We start from the raw sequence: 14,122 nt of genomic DNA, 5'->3' as shown, positions 1-14,122 counted from the left end.
AGGATTAAATATTGACTAGGCACTCCCCTACTCTTCTTCAAAATAGTGTCATGAGATCTTTTACATTCACCTGAGAGGGCAGACTTGGTTTAAGGTCTCATTTTAAAGCTGGCCCATCCGATGGTGTAGCACTCATTTAGTACTGCGCGGGAGTGTCAGCCTTGGTCTTTGTGTTCCAGCCCTGGAGTGAAACTCGAACCACCACCCTTCCGTGGAAAGGAGGGAATTTCCAACATGCTGGAGAAGTGTGTAAATGGAGTTCAGAATAACTAGGAACGGATATGTCTATTAGTTTATGACAGTTTCTGAAACCTCAGATGTCCTGCCTTTTAATGAGGGCTATTACAGACAGAGGGCTGCTTTAATACCATCACAACAATGGGAAATTGTGGCCGAGTAAGATCTACCTACAGCTTCACCAAATAGCCAAAGACATATTGGGCTCTTTAAGGAAGACCTGTTTTAAAACAAAAATAAGAAAAGACACTGATCAAAATATGACTGCCATGAGTCACCTGATGCCTGGTACTGTAAGTGGACCATTTTTCTAGGAAGCTTCTATTTGAATTACACTGCTGACCTGTCGCATGGAACTTCACACCTGGAGGGTGTCAAGGTCCATTTCAGACAGGGACTCTCTTGAGAGGAAGGCATTAAAAGTGCAAAGTGCTGGACTTTGATCAGCTATAGTCCTATCAAGACAATGGGAACTGCTAATCAGCCAGATACTCATCAGACATTCAAAACCCCCTGTGGAGAATGAAATAACCCCATCTCCTGCTGATTTACATCTTGAAATGTGGCAAAGGTTTCGGAGAAAAGGTCAAAAAATGGAATTACTTGGTTTGTAACAATGACTGCAAGACATGCTAATCAAATTCCTTTCTGGGAATATACAGGCAGGAGTTTTAAAAAATGGTTCTGCCAAGCAGAATCAGTCAGAGGACATAGAAACATCAGTCACCTGAAAACACTGCTAGAAGAGAGCAGTAAAGATCTCTCTCTCTCCCTATCTGAAGCTGAAAGAGTGTCTTCAAAAAGTATAGACCTGAACAAGTCAACTCCAGAATTCTACAGGAAATCTATTAACTTCAAATGGCTACAACATCCAACAATTTACACCTCAAAGACAAGCAAAGGGCTAAATCACATATTATTTTAACTTTTCATTGGACTCAAACTTTCTCACTTCTGATATATGTGTGTGTCATCACGTTTTAATTTTTTTTCTCGGGTTTAGTAACTAATAAACTTACTCTTTCTTTGACTCAAGGAAACCTGGTTAGATTGGCTTTTTATTAAAAAATAAATACATTTGGATTGAAAAAGGCATTTACGGGGAAATTAAAATTTTTAAAACCTTTGTTGTGACCACCTGAGGGGGCTGAATAGAGGGTTAGCCAGCGCACTCCTCCTCGCTCGGTCATAAAAATATTTATTCCTCATTACGGGCACTATCTTGAAACTTTTTTCTCCAAGTATAGGACCATTTTTGTGCAGAGTAGGATCCATATTTGGGCATGCAATCATTCACAGGATCAGTACTTATACTTTTCATAAATCATTGCTGCAAATATTTCAGATGATCGAAGCTGAAATTTAGGAAAAGTCATGATGCTGTCTTGACCTCAAATACTGTAGCCTAGAGGTTGCCTATGGCAATATTAGCAGATTAACACTTTACACATTTGTAAGAAATTCCTTTTTCTCCTATTATAATGGAATAGTGGAAAAGAGGTGTCTCAGATAAAAATTGCAACTTCAAATTCAGAGTTTCTTTGATTCATTTTATTCAGAGGATGATCAATAGGATTCACAAAAGCATATCCATGTAGTGTAGGATCTAATGCTTTGTCTATTTCTCTAAAAATGCTGTATTCTGACACAAGTCCTGAAAACATCACATGGTTCCATATTAACATTTTATCCATTTAATGTCACCTCTAGCACGCTCTGTGTACCAATTCCATAATAGTTCAAAGATTCTGCTGATGTTTTTAAAGCAAAATGCTGTGTACATTATACAAATAATAACAAATGTCTGGCAATTACTATATAATTACAATCCACTCCTGTGGTTCTACTAACATTCTTTTCACCTTTGTGCCATGTGACATCCTCAGATCTGCTCAATTGAATCATGGTCTTATAACTCAGTGCTATGTTATCTTACATTTGCTCAATGGTCTGTGTATAAAGTATGGCCCAAGCTATTGTAGTATTTTCATCCAGTAATTCTGCATTCATAATCATATTTTCTAAATTTCAGGATGCTACATTCTGTGCAGGCAGCTGTTTATGTAACCAAGACATATGTATATGCTGTAAGAGAGAGTGTGTACGCATCAGCAACTTGTGTACAGGAATCCATGTGCAGATTTTGCTGAATCAGGGGCTGTTAGTGTACATCTTAGATGAGTGCAATATCTGGTTTTCTCGCTCGTGTCTTAGTACAAATTTTACAGGTTCTTCCATGCTCTCAGTAACTGTCAGTTAACTTTGTAACATGTCTACCCCTTGTAAATTGCCTCCAGCTACACCTTGTCATAAAGTCATCTCTGCAACTTTGTTTGCTATCCTGGAGGGATTAAGGAGTAGTTCTGTAGAACTGACTCTCTGGAAGTTAATTCAGGTGGTGGAGTCCAGGATATGGTAGATTGTAGATGGTCTGTAGAAGGTGCGGGTTTTTCAAAATAACTTATATATTAACTTTTGATGAAGCAGTGTACAATAGGGATTCTGAAATTTCAATTGCATTGCTATAATGAAGGAATTGCTAGCAAGTAAATGTTATGATAGACTACTTTTGATTGTAAGAATAAATTTATAACATGTAGTCATGTAACCAGTGCATGTGTAGAAAATATTTTTCAGTTCACATTTGGTACTAATCGTAATCATTTGTGCTGCTTGGATTTTTGAGTATATAAAAAATGATTACATACTGATTTCACATCACAGCAACGTTAATCTTGCTCTTTTTTTCTATCCACTTCAATCAAGCACTGCCTCACTGACAGTGCTAACTTCTTTTATTCTCATGGAATGTGGGTGTTGCTGGCTAGTCCAGCATTTATTGCCCACTCCTAATTGCACTTGAGAAGGTGGTGGTGGGCTGCCTTCTTGAACCGTTGCACCCACAGTGCTGTTCGGGAGGGAGTTCCAGGATTTTGACCCAGCAACAGTGAAGGAACAGTGATATATTTCCAAGGATGGTGAGTGGCTTGGAGGGGAACTTCCAGGTGGTGGTGTTTCCATGTATCTGCTGCCCTTGTCCTTCTTTCTGCCATTAAACAAATTTCAGCCATTGCAATCAATGCTACTGCCAGAGAAATGACTGCCTCTGCCCAGTTTCTGAGCAACATTGTTTCCAGTTTTGTCTCGGCTGCTCATGGTTTCTTGAGAGCATTGTTGCATATATCAGTTGTACGTCATTTCTCTGATGCTATGGATGGCTACAGTGCCATCAGTGAGTTAGGGGAGGGAAAATTGATCATGCTTCCAGTTCTGGTCGCTATGCAACAACCCATTCTGGAAATGTGCACATCTGGAAATTGAGGACAAGGTCACAGCCCAATTGCCTCCTGGCACTCAGGATCAAGACTCAACCATGCATGTTGGCTAGTGGGAAGGTAGCATCTACAGGCTTATGCCATTATTAGGATAGCTCTCCTATAGACTAGAAGCAATATAGTCATACTCATAGAACAGCAAAGATGGTGGTATTAAGGTAGCAGACCGGAGAAGGTGGTCAAGGGCATCCTCAAAATTCACTCCAGGCCTCATAAAGTCACATTGCAACATTACACCTGCATTACCACAGTGACTGTACTTCAAAAGTAATTAATTGACAAGAAAGTGCTTTGGAGCATCCTGATGTAATGAAAGGCACTATATAAATATTTAGAAGCCTTTCTTTTCCTCTATTCTTTCATGGTATTATGGGCAAAGGAACCTCCTGCTGATTAGCACCTACCATCCTCCCTTAGTTGATAAATCTGTACTTTTCCATGTTGAACACACTTCGAAGAAGCAGAGGGTAGCAAGGGCACAAAATGTGTTCTGCATGGGGGACTTTAATGTATATCATCAAGAATGGCTCAGCAACACCACAAGTGACCATGCTGGCTGAATCCTGAAGTCATATCTGCCTTTCTGGGACTGCAATCAGAGGTGGGGGAACAAATACAAGTGAAAAACCTACTTGATTTCATCCTCATCAATCCATCTGTCACAGATGCATCTGCCCATGGCAATATTGATAGGAGTGACCACCGCACTTGTCTTTGTGGTGATGAAATCCCATCTTCACACTGAGGTCATCCTCCGTTGTGTTGTTTGGCATTACCACTGTGCTAAATGTGATAGATTTAGAACAGATGTAGCAGCTCAAACTGGACATCCATGGGGCACTGTGGGCCATCATCAGCAGCAGCATTTTCTTCCTCTTCGTCTTCTTCTTGAGTTCTCTACCTGAAGAAAGGTCTGCCAAGAGTGCCATGACCTCCACCATGGGTAGGGCAAGAAGGCAGATCCAGAATCCACCCCAGGTGGAATGGGGATCAAACCCTGTGCCATTGGCTTCAATCTGATCCACAATGGCCGTCCAGCTAACTGAGACAACCAGGCTCCTAAGGAGTCTGAGTTGTTGTGGCAATATACACTTTTGCATGCATGTTATGACCTGGAGCTATGGATAGTGATCTCCATCACATGCCTGACCAGGAATCACTCCCACTTTTATTGTCTACCATAGGTGTGTGTTGGAAGGATGTGAAAGTTGATACACAACCTCTGACCACGTTACAAATGCAATTTCCTTAGCCAACAAGTCCTAGAACAGGACTCGAACCCAGAGCTGCTAGCTCAGAGGCAGGAACACTACCCGCTACTCATAAGACTTCCCTTCCAAAGAACTGTATTCAACCATAACCTGTAACCTAAAGGCTTGCCATACCCATCATTCTATCATCAATCAACGAGTCAACTATGATTCAATGAGGAGTGCAAGAGAGCATGTCAGAAACAGCACCAGCCATACCTAAAAATGAGGTGCCAACCTGGTGAAGCTACAAACACAGGACTATATACATGCTAAACAGTGAAAGTTGCATTCTATAGACAGAACTAAGCAATCACACAACCAAAATCATCAGATCAAAGCTCTGTAGTCCTGCCACATCCAGTTGTGAACGGTGGCAGACAATTCAACAACTAATAAGAGAGGGAAGCTCCATGAAATTCTCATCCTCGACGATGCCAGAGCCCAGCACGTCAGTGCAAAAGACAAACCTGAAGCATTTGCATCTATCTTCAGTCAGAAGTACCAAGTGGATGATCCAGCCTGTCCTCCTCCTGAGGTCCCCACCATCAGCATCAAAATGCCAGTCCTCAGTCAATTTGATTCCCTCCAGGTGATATCAAGGAACAGCTGAGTGCACTGGATACAGCAAATGCTTTGGGCCCCAACAACATCACGGCTGTAATGCTGAAGACTTGCTCTCCAAAACAAGCTGCACCTCTAGCCAAGCTGTTCCAGTACAGCTACAATGCTGGCATAAAGTGGGAAATTGTCCAGGATCGTCATACTGACAACAAGCAAAACAAATTCAATCCAGCCAATTATCACCCAATCAGTCCAATTTCAATCATCAGCAAAGTGATGGAAGATGTCATCAACAGTGCTATCAAGCAGCATTTACTCACCAATGAGCTGGTCACTGATGCTCAGTTTCGGTTCTGCCAGAGCCACTCATCTCCCAACCTCATTACAGTCTTGGCCCAAACACAGCCAAAGGAGCCAAATTCCAGAAGTGAGGTGAAAGTCACTGCCTTTGGCATCAAGGCAGCCTTTGAGTGAATGTGGCATCAAAGAAGCCTAGTAAAATTGAAGTAGATGGACAACAGGGGCAAATCTTTCCACCGGCTAGAGTTTTACCTAACACAAAGGAAGATGATAGTAGTTGTTGAAGGCCAATCATTTCAGCCTTAGGACTTCACTGCAAGATTTGCTCAGGGTAGTGTTCTAGGTCCAAATATCGTCTGTTGATTCACCCATGACCTTCCCTCCATCATAAGGCCAGAAATAGCCATTCTGCTGGTCATTGCACTGTGTTCAGTTCCACTCACAACTCCTTAGGTAATATGGCAGCCCATGCTCACATGCGGCAAGACCTGAACAACATTCAGGCTTGGGCTGATGAGTAGCAAGTAACATTCGTGCTGCACAAGTGCCAGACAATGATCATCTCCAAAAGAGAAAATCTAATGACTGGCCCTTGACGTTCAATGACATTGCCTTTGCCAAAACCTCCATTATCAACATCCTAGGCATAGACAAGAAACTTAACTGGACCAGCTATATAAATTCATCTGGCTACAAGAACAGGTCATGGGCTGTGTATTCTGTGGTGAGAGTGACTCATCTCCTGACTCCCCAAAGCCTTTCTGCTATCCACAAGGCACAAGTCAGGAGTCTGATAGAATACTATCCACTTTTCTGGATGAATACAGTTCCAAAAACACTCAAGAAGCTTGACACCATTCAGGAAAATGCAGCTCATTTGATTGGTAAGTCATCCACCACCTTAAACATGAACTCCCTCCACCACCAGCACAGCCTGACTATAGTATTTGTCATCTACAAGATTCACTGTAGCAACTCGCCAAGGCTCCTTCAATAACATGTTCTAAACCTGCGACTTCTAGAACCTAGAATAACTAACGCACCAGGCACGTGGGAACATCAGAGCCTGAAAATTCCCCTCGAAATCACACACTATCCTGACTTGGAAATATATTGCCATTCCTTCATTGTCACTGGGTAAAAATCTGGAACTCCTGGAATGGCACCGTGAGAGTACCTTCACCATCAGGTCTGCAGTGGTTCATCACAACCTTCTCAGCTATGGATGGGCAATAAATCCTCATCATACTAGCAATGCACATATTCCATGAATAAACAAAATCACACAAGTACCACCCTAGTTTTCTGTATTGTGTGAGGCAAGTATTCATTTTGTTCATTGCTGTTATACTGGCATCCAGTGCCTCCACCAAGTTGGGCTGTTTAGTTCCAGAGACAGAGGTCCCTGAGGGCACCTCCTGGCCCATGGTGAAATTCCAGGACATTTCCTGTGTCTTGGATAACCATATGTGCAGTAAATGTCGTCAGGAGCAGCAGTTCCAGCTCTGGGTTTCAGAGCTTGAGCAGCAGCTGGCATCACTGTGGCATCATCCGTGAGGTTGAGATTTTTATAGAAAGCACGTTTATAGATGTGGTCACTTTGCAGCTTAAGATTATGCAAGGAGAGAGGGAATGGGTGACCACTAGGCAGTCAAAGAAGAGCCAGGTAGGTAATGCAGGTGGGTTGGGGGGCGGGGGGCAGGAAGAAGACTGGAAGAACAATAATGATAGGAGATTCAATAGTTAGGGGAACAAATAGGAGCGTCTGCAGCCACAGTGGTGAATCCAGGATGGTATGTTGTTTCCCTGGTGCCAGGGCCAAGGATGTCACTGAACAGCTGCAGAGCACCCTGAGTGGGGAGGGTGAACAACCAGTGATCGTGGTCGACATCAGTATCAATGACATAGGTAGAAAGAGGTCCTGTAATCAGAATTTGGGGACCTAGGTAGGAAATTAGCAAATTCCTCAAAAAGTAGTAATCAGTGGATTACTCCAAACCACGTGCAATTGAGTATAGAAATAGGAGGATAAAGCAGTTGAATGCATAGCTGGAGAGGTGGTGCGAGAGGGAGGGCTTTAGATTCCTGGGACATTGGGATCAGTTCTGGGAGAGATGGGACCTGTGCAGGCTGGATGGGTTGCACCTAAACAGAGCTGGAACCAATTTCCTTATGGAGTGATTTGCTAATGCTATTGGGGAGGTTTCAAACTAACTTGGCAGGGGTGTGGGAATGAAGAGTTATTACTAGAGAGGAATATCAAGATGAAAAGAATATTGGGAAAAAGAGATAACAGTAGTATAGGAAACAGTAAGGTATTAGGTGGGCTCAGGTAAGAGGGAAAGTAATGAAGTTTAAATTAGGGTTACAGTGCATGAATGTGAATACACAAATATGTTTGGTGAGTTACAACTGCAGATAGCCATGTGGAAATATGATATTGTGGTAATAACAGAGATTTGGCTTGAAGAAGAGAAGAACTAGGTATGATATAGTCCTGGATAGATGGTGTTCAGGAAAGATAGAAAGGATGGAGCAAACTGACCATGGCAGCAGAGAGGGTGAGCAAACTGACCACGGCAAGTGGGGGGAGGAAATAAGTACGTAGTTCTGGTAGGGGACGGTATAAATAGGGAGATAGATACTGTTCTCTATAGCCATAAGCATGAATCCCAAAGGCTGTGTTGCCTGCCTGGTGCCAGGGTTAATGACATCTCCTCAGGGCTGGAGAGGAGCTTGGAGTGGGAGGGGAGGGATCCAGTTGTCATCGTCCATGTTGATACCAAAGACATTGAAAGGGCTAGAAAGGAGGTTCTGCTGAAAGAATTTGAACAGTTAGGAGCTAAATTAAAAATCAGAACCTCCAAGGTAATAATCTCAGGATTACTACCTGAACCATGGGTAGACCGGCATGGGTAAATAAACTCAAGGAGCTAAATGTGTGGCTCAAGATTGGTGTGGGTGGAATGGGTTTCAAGTCCATGGGGCACTGGCACCAGTACTGGGATAGAAAGGAGTTGTTCTGGTGGGACGGGCTTCACTTGAACCATGCTGGGACCAGCATCCTGGCGAATCTAATAACTAGGGCTGTAAAGAGGGCTTTAAACTAAATGGGGGCAGGGGGAGGGTTCTGGAGAGGGAATATGTACGCTTATGAAGCAAAAGGATATGGCAGCATTGCAGGGCAGCTATTTAGGTACTGATACCCTGAGCATGAAGGGAAGGTACAGAGTGTACAAAGATAAAAGATAGTAGCAACTAGGGTCAAAGGGGGAAAAAATGGTATAAAGGCAAAAATAATTGCTCTTTACCGCACGTAATATTTGGAACAAGGTAAATGAATTAACGGCACAAATAGAGGTTAATGGGTATGACCTATAGCCATTACAGAGACATGGTTACTAGGAGATCAAATCTGGCAACTAAATATTTAGGGGTATGGGACTTTTCAAAAGGACAGGCAGGAGGGAAAGGGTGGTGGGGTAGCTCTGTTAGTACGAGATGGAATAAGTACAATAGCAAGAAATAATCTTGGATCAGAAGATGTAGAATCCATATGTGTGGAGGTAAGAAATAACAAGGAGAAGAAGACACTGGTGGGAGTAGTCCGTAGGCCCCCTAACAGTAGCTATACTGTAGGACAGAGAATAAATCAGGAGATAATGGGGGCACGTAAAAAAGGCAGTACATTAATCATGGGTGACTTTAATCTTCATGTAGATTGGGAAAATCAAATTGCAGAGGTAGCCACAAGCAAGAATTCATAGAGTGTATTTGGGATGGTTTCTTAGAATAATATGTTGTGGATCCAAACAGAGATCAGGCTATTTTGGATCAGATAATGTGTAATGAGGCAGGTTTAATAATGTGTAATGAGGCAGAGTAAAAGGTCCCCTAGGAAACAATGACCATAGCATGATAGAATTTAGCATTCAGTTTGAGAGTGAGAATCTTGGGTTGGAAACAACTGTGCTAAACTTAAGTAAGGGTGATTACAAAGGAATGAGGGCAGAAAGTTGGATGGCGTGGACTGGGAAAGGAATTTAGCAGAAAAGAGGGTTGATGAACAATGGCAGACATTTAAGAAAATAGTTCATGACTCACAACAAGGATGTATCCCAGTGAGGAAGAAGGATTCTAGGAAGGGGATAAACCAACCATGGTTAACCAAGGAAATTAAGGATAGTATCAAATTGAAAGCAAGAACATACAATGTGGCAAAGATTAATGGTAAGCTAGAGGGTTGGGAAAGTTTTAAAAACCAACAAAAGATGAGCAAAAAATAATCAAGAGGGAGAAAATAAACTTTGAGTTTAAACTAGCAAGCAATATAAAAACCGACAGTAAGAACTTCTTTAAATATATAAAACGGAAGAGAGAGGCCACAGTGAACATAGGCTCCTTAGAGAATGGGGCTGGGGAAATAATAATGGGGAATCAGGAAATGGCTGAGGCATTGAATAAATACTTTGCATCAGTCTTCACGGTAGAAGACACTAATAACATTCCAAAAATACGAAATAACCAACGGGCAAAAGTGGAGAGGAAATAAATACAATAACTATTATTACAGAAAAAAAATATTAGGGAAACTAATGGGGCTAAAGGCCGATAAGTCCCCGGGGCCTGATGGGTTGCATCCTAGGTTATTAAAGGAAGTAACTACAGAGATAGTGGATGTACTGGTAGTAATCTTCCAAAAATCCTTAGATTCCGGAAAAGTCCCAGAGGACTGGAAAACTGCCCAATGTAACACCCTGATTCAAAAAGAGAGGGAGACAAAAAACTGTTAAGTTAGCTTAACATCTGTAATTGGGAAAATGTTAGTGTCTATTATAAAGGATATAATAGCAGAGCATTTAGAAATGTGTAATATAATCAAGCAGAAACAAAAACAAAAATTGCTGGAAAAACTCGGCAAAACTCCCTTGCACTTCCCTCTATTTGGTCTACTGCATTCGCTGCACCCAATGTGGTCTCCTCAACATTGGAGAGACCAAACGCAGACTGGGTGACCGCTTTGAGGAACACCTTTGATCTGTCCACAAGACAGATCTGTCCACCCAGACCTTCATGTCACTTGCCATTTCAACACACCACCCTACTCTCATGCTCACATATCTGTCCCTGGCCTGCTGCAATGTTCCAGTGAAGCTCAACACAAACTAGAGGAACAGCACCTTATCTTCCGACTAGGCACTTTACAGCCTTCCGGATTTAACATTAAGTTCAACAACTTCAGATCATGAACTCTTTCCTCCATCCTCACCCCTTTTTGATCCCCTTTTTTCAATATTTAATTTTCATTTTTAAATATATATATTTTTCCCACCTATTTCTATTATTAATTTTAAAATGTATTTCCTTTCATTGTTTTATCCCCACCTTTTAGCCTATTTCGATCTTTTTTCCCACACCGTCCCCTCCCCCCACCCCTCTCCCACTAGGGCCATCTGTCACTTGCTCATCCAGCTTTCTACTCTTAATGTCACCATTAGCACCTCCTTTAGCCAGTATCGCCACCATCAACACCCCTTCGACCTTTTGTTTATGACATCTTTTACAATCTCTCCTTTGCCTCCACCTATCACTGGCCTTCTATCCAGCTTCACATGTCCCAGCCCCCCATAAACCGTATATATTTCACCACATTTCTACTTCCCTTTAGTTCTGAAGAAGAGTCATACGGACTCGAAATGTTAGCTCTGTCTTTCTCTCCACAGATGCTGTCAGACCTGCTGAGTTTTTCCAACACTTCTTGTTTTTGTTTCAGATTTCCAGCATCCACAGTATTTTGCTTTTATATAATCAAGCAGAGTCAGCATGGTTTCATAAAGGGGAAATCATGCCTTAAAATTTATTAGAATTCTTTGAGAAGGTACCAAGCAGGATAGATAAATATACTAGTAGATGTAATATATTTGCATTTCCAAAAGGCGTTCAATAAGGTACTGCACACTAGGCTACTTAATAAGAGAAGAGTCCATGGTGTTGGGGGTAGTATATTAGCATGGATAGAGGATTGGATAACTAATAGAAGACAGAGTTGGGATAAGCGGAAACATTTTCAGGATGGCGACCTGTAACTAGTGGAGTGCCACAGGGATCAGTGCTGGGGCCACAATTATTTACAATATATGTTAACGACTTAGATGAGGGAAGTGAGCGTATATTGCCCAGTTTGCAGATGACACAAAATAGGTGGGAAGGCAAGTGGTGAGGATGACACAAAGAGTCTAGAGAGGGATATAGACAGGTTAAATGAGTGGGCAAAAGCTTGGCAGATGGAATATAATGTGGGAAAATATGAGGCTGCACTTTGGGAGGAAGCATAGAGGAACTGAATATCATTTAAATAGGGAAAGACTGCAGAAGGCTGCAGCACGGAAGGATTTGGGGGTCCTGGTGCATGAATCACAAAAAGCTAATGTACAATATCAACAGGTAACAGGGAAGGCAAATGGAATGTTGGCTTTTATTTCAAAGGGAATGGAGCATAAAAATAGGGAAGTTTTACTAAAACAATCTAGAGAAGGTTCATTAGGTTGATCCCAGCTATGGAGGGATTTTCTTATGAGGAGAGGTTGAGTAGGTTGGGCCTGTACTCACTGGAGCTTAGAAGAATGAGAGGCGACCTTATTGAAACATATAAGATTCTTAGGGGGCTTGACAGGGTAAATGCTGAGAGGTTGTTTTCCCTTGTAGGAGAGTTTAGGACAAGATGGCATAATCTCAGAGTAAGTAGATGCCCATTTAAGACAGAGATGAGGAGGAATTTCTTCTCTGAGGGTTGTGAATCTGTGGAATTCTTTACCAGTGAGGGCTGTAGGGGTTGAGTTGTTGGTATATTCAAGGCTGAGATAGACAGATTTTTAATCAGTAAGGGAATCAAGGGTTACGGGGAAAAGGCAGGAAAGTGGAATTGAGGATTATCAGATTGGCCATGATCTCATTGAATGGCAGAGCGGACTTGATGGGCTGAATAGCCTATTTCTGCTCTTACGTCTTATGGTCTTATAGTCTTATAGAGAGGCAAGAGTTCTGACAGTGTGTTCAGAATAATTTTCTACTGCAGTGTGGTTCCAGTCCAATGAGAAAAGAGGCACTGCTAGACCTGATCTTTGGGAGTGCAGTGGACCAAGTATCAGTGGAGGGAACATTTATGGGAGAGTGATCATTGTTAAGGTCTATGTTAGCTTTGGAAAAGGTCAGGGAGCAGTCCAGAGTCCGAATAATTAACTGGAGGCAAGCCAACTTCAATGGGGTAAGAATGGATCTGGCCCAGATTTATTTTTTTATTCATTCATGTGATGTGGGCGTCGCTGGCTAGGCCAGGATTTATTGCCCATCCCTTCTCAAGGGCAATTCAAGATGGGCAATAAATAAGGAAGGTGTTCATTTTGGCTAGAAGGAACAGAATAATTTACAAACCGTGTTTAGTCAACATAGTTATAACCCATTTGTGCATTGTAATCACTGCTTCCACACCACAACTGTGGTTGCGACATGGGCAAATATTTAGATTCCACGGCGCATACATTTATTTTCCCCCTTTTTATTTTTAATGTGAATTATAATCAGTTTCTGTGTTAATGTTTCATTTATAATGTCATTAAAAATTAAACTTTGCAGACTTAACAAAATACCATATACTGGTCATTGCTTTTCATTCTTTTTCAATTATTTAAGATAATAACTAGGGTTAGTGGGTTTAATGATATTATATTTATATCACCAATAACCATCGCATAGAAAAGATATTAAAATCCAGTTAATCCAATTTTGCTTAGGAAAGGGTAATTAAGACTATTAGAGGGGGAAAGACTGGTTCCTATCCTCTGAGCACAACAGCTGATCTTACAATAGCAGAATAAATTAGCAGCTTCCTTAAACACAGGACACATTTCAATTTCATTTGAGGTCATTTCTGTCAGCTTGGTTCCATTTAACCTACATTGTGTTTTGCACTTTTGATCACCTAAAAATAAAATAAGGAAAAAGATGCATAGATACATATATATATACATGTCTCCAAACATATCCTTTCATTCTATATTTCTATTCACACTGAGAGCTGCAAGCATTCAGATGGTGATTGTTTCAGTTTGCTGGTATATTTATCTTTCTCTATTGTCGCTGTTGAGTAATTTTTCCTGGGGATAAAATGAGACAAATGTTCATACAAATATGTGACTCAGTGATGGATCCGTGAATCTACTCTCCTCAAAGCCAACTATAGAAACAGAAAGATTTTACTGTTGGGATTAAAGTTACAAATCTTTGAGTAAAAATATACCAACAAATCATCGATATTCCAGTTTAAAATAAATATATAATGATATCTTATATGGGATGCCAGCTCTCTTGTTTAACAATCCTGGGCCAGAGGCAGTTGAATGATCATTTAGATGGGTTGACAGATACTGCCAATAGTTG

This window comes from Cetorhinus maximus, chromosome 3 (assembly GCF_964194155.1).
Source record: "Cetorhinus maximus chromosome 3, sCetMax3.hap1.1, whole genome shotgun sequence".
NCBI classification, from domain to species: domain Eukaryota; kingdom Metazoa; phylum Chordata; class Chondrichthyes; order Lamniformes; family Cetorhinidae; genus Cetorhinus; species Cetorhinus maximus.
Note: the sequence above shows the minus strand (reverse complement) of the source record.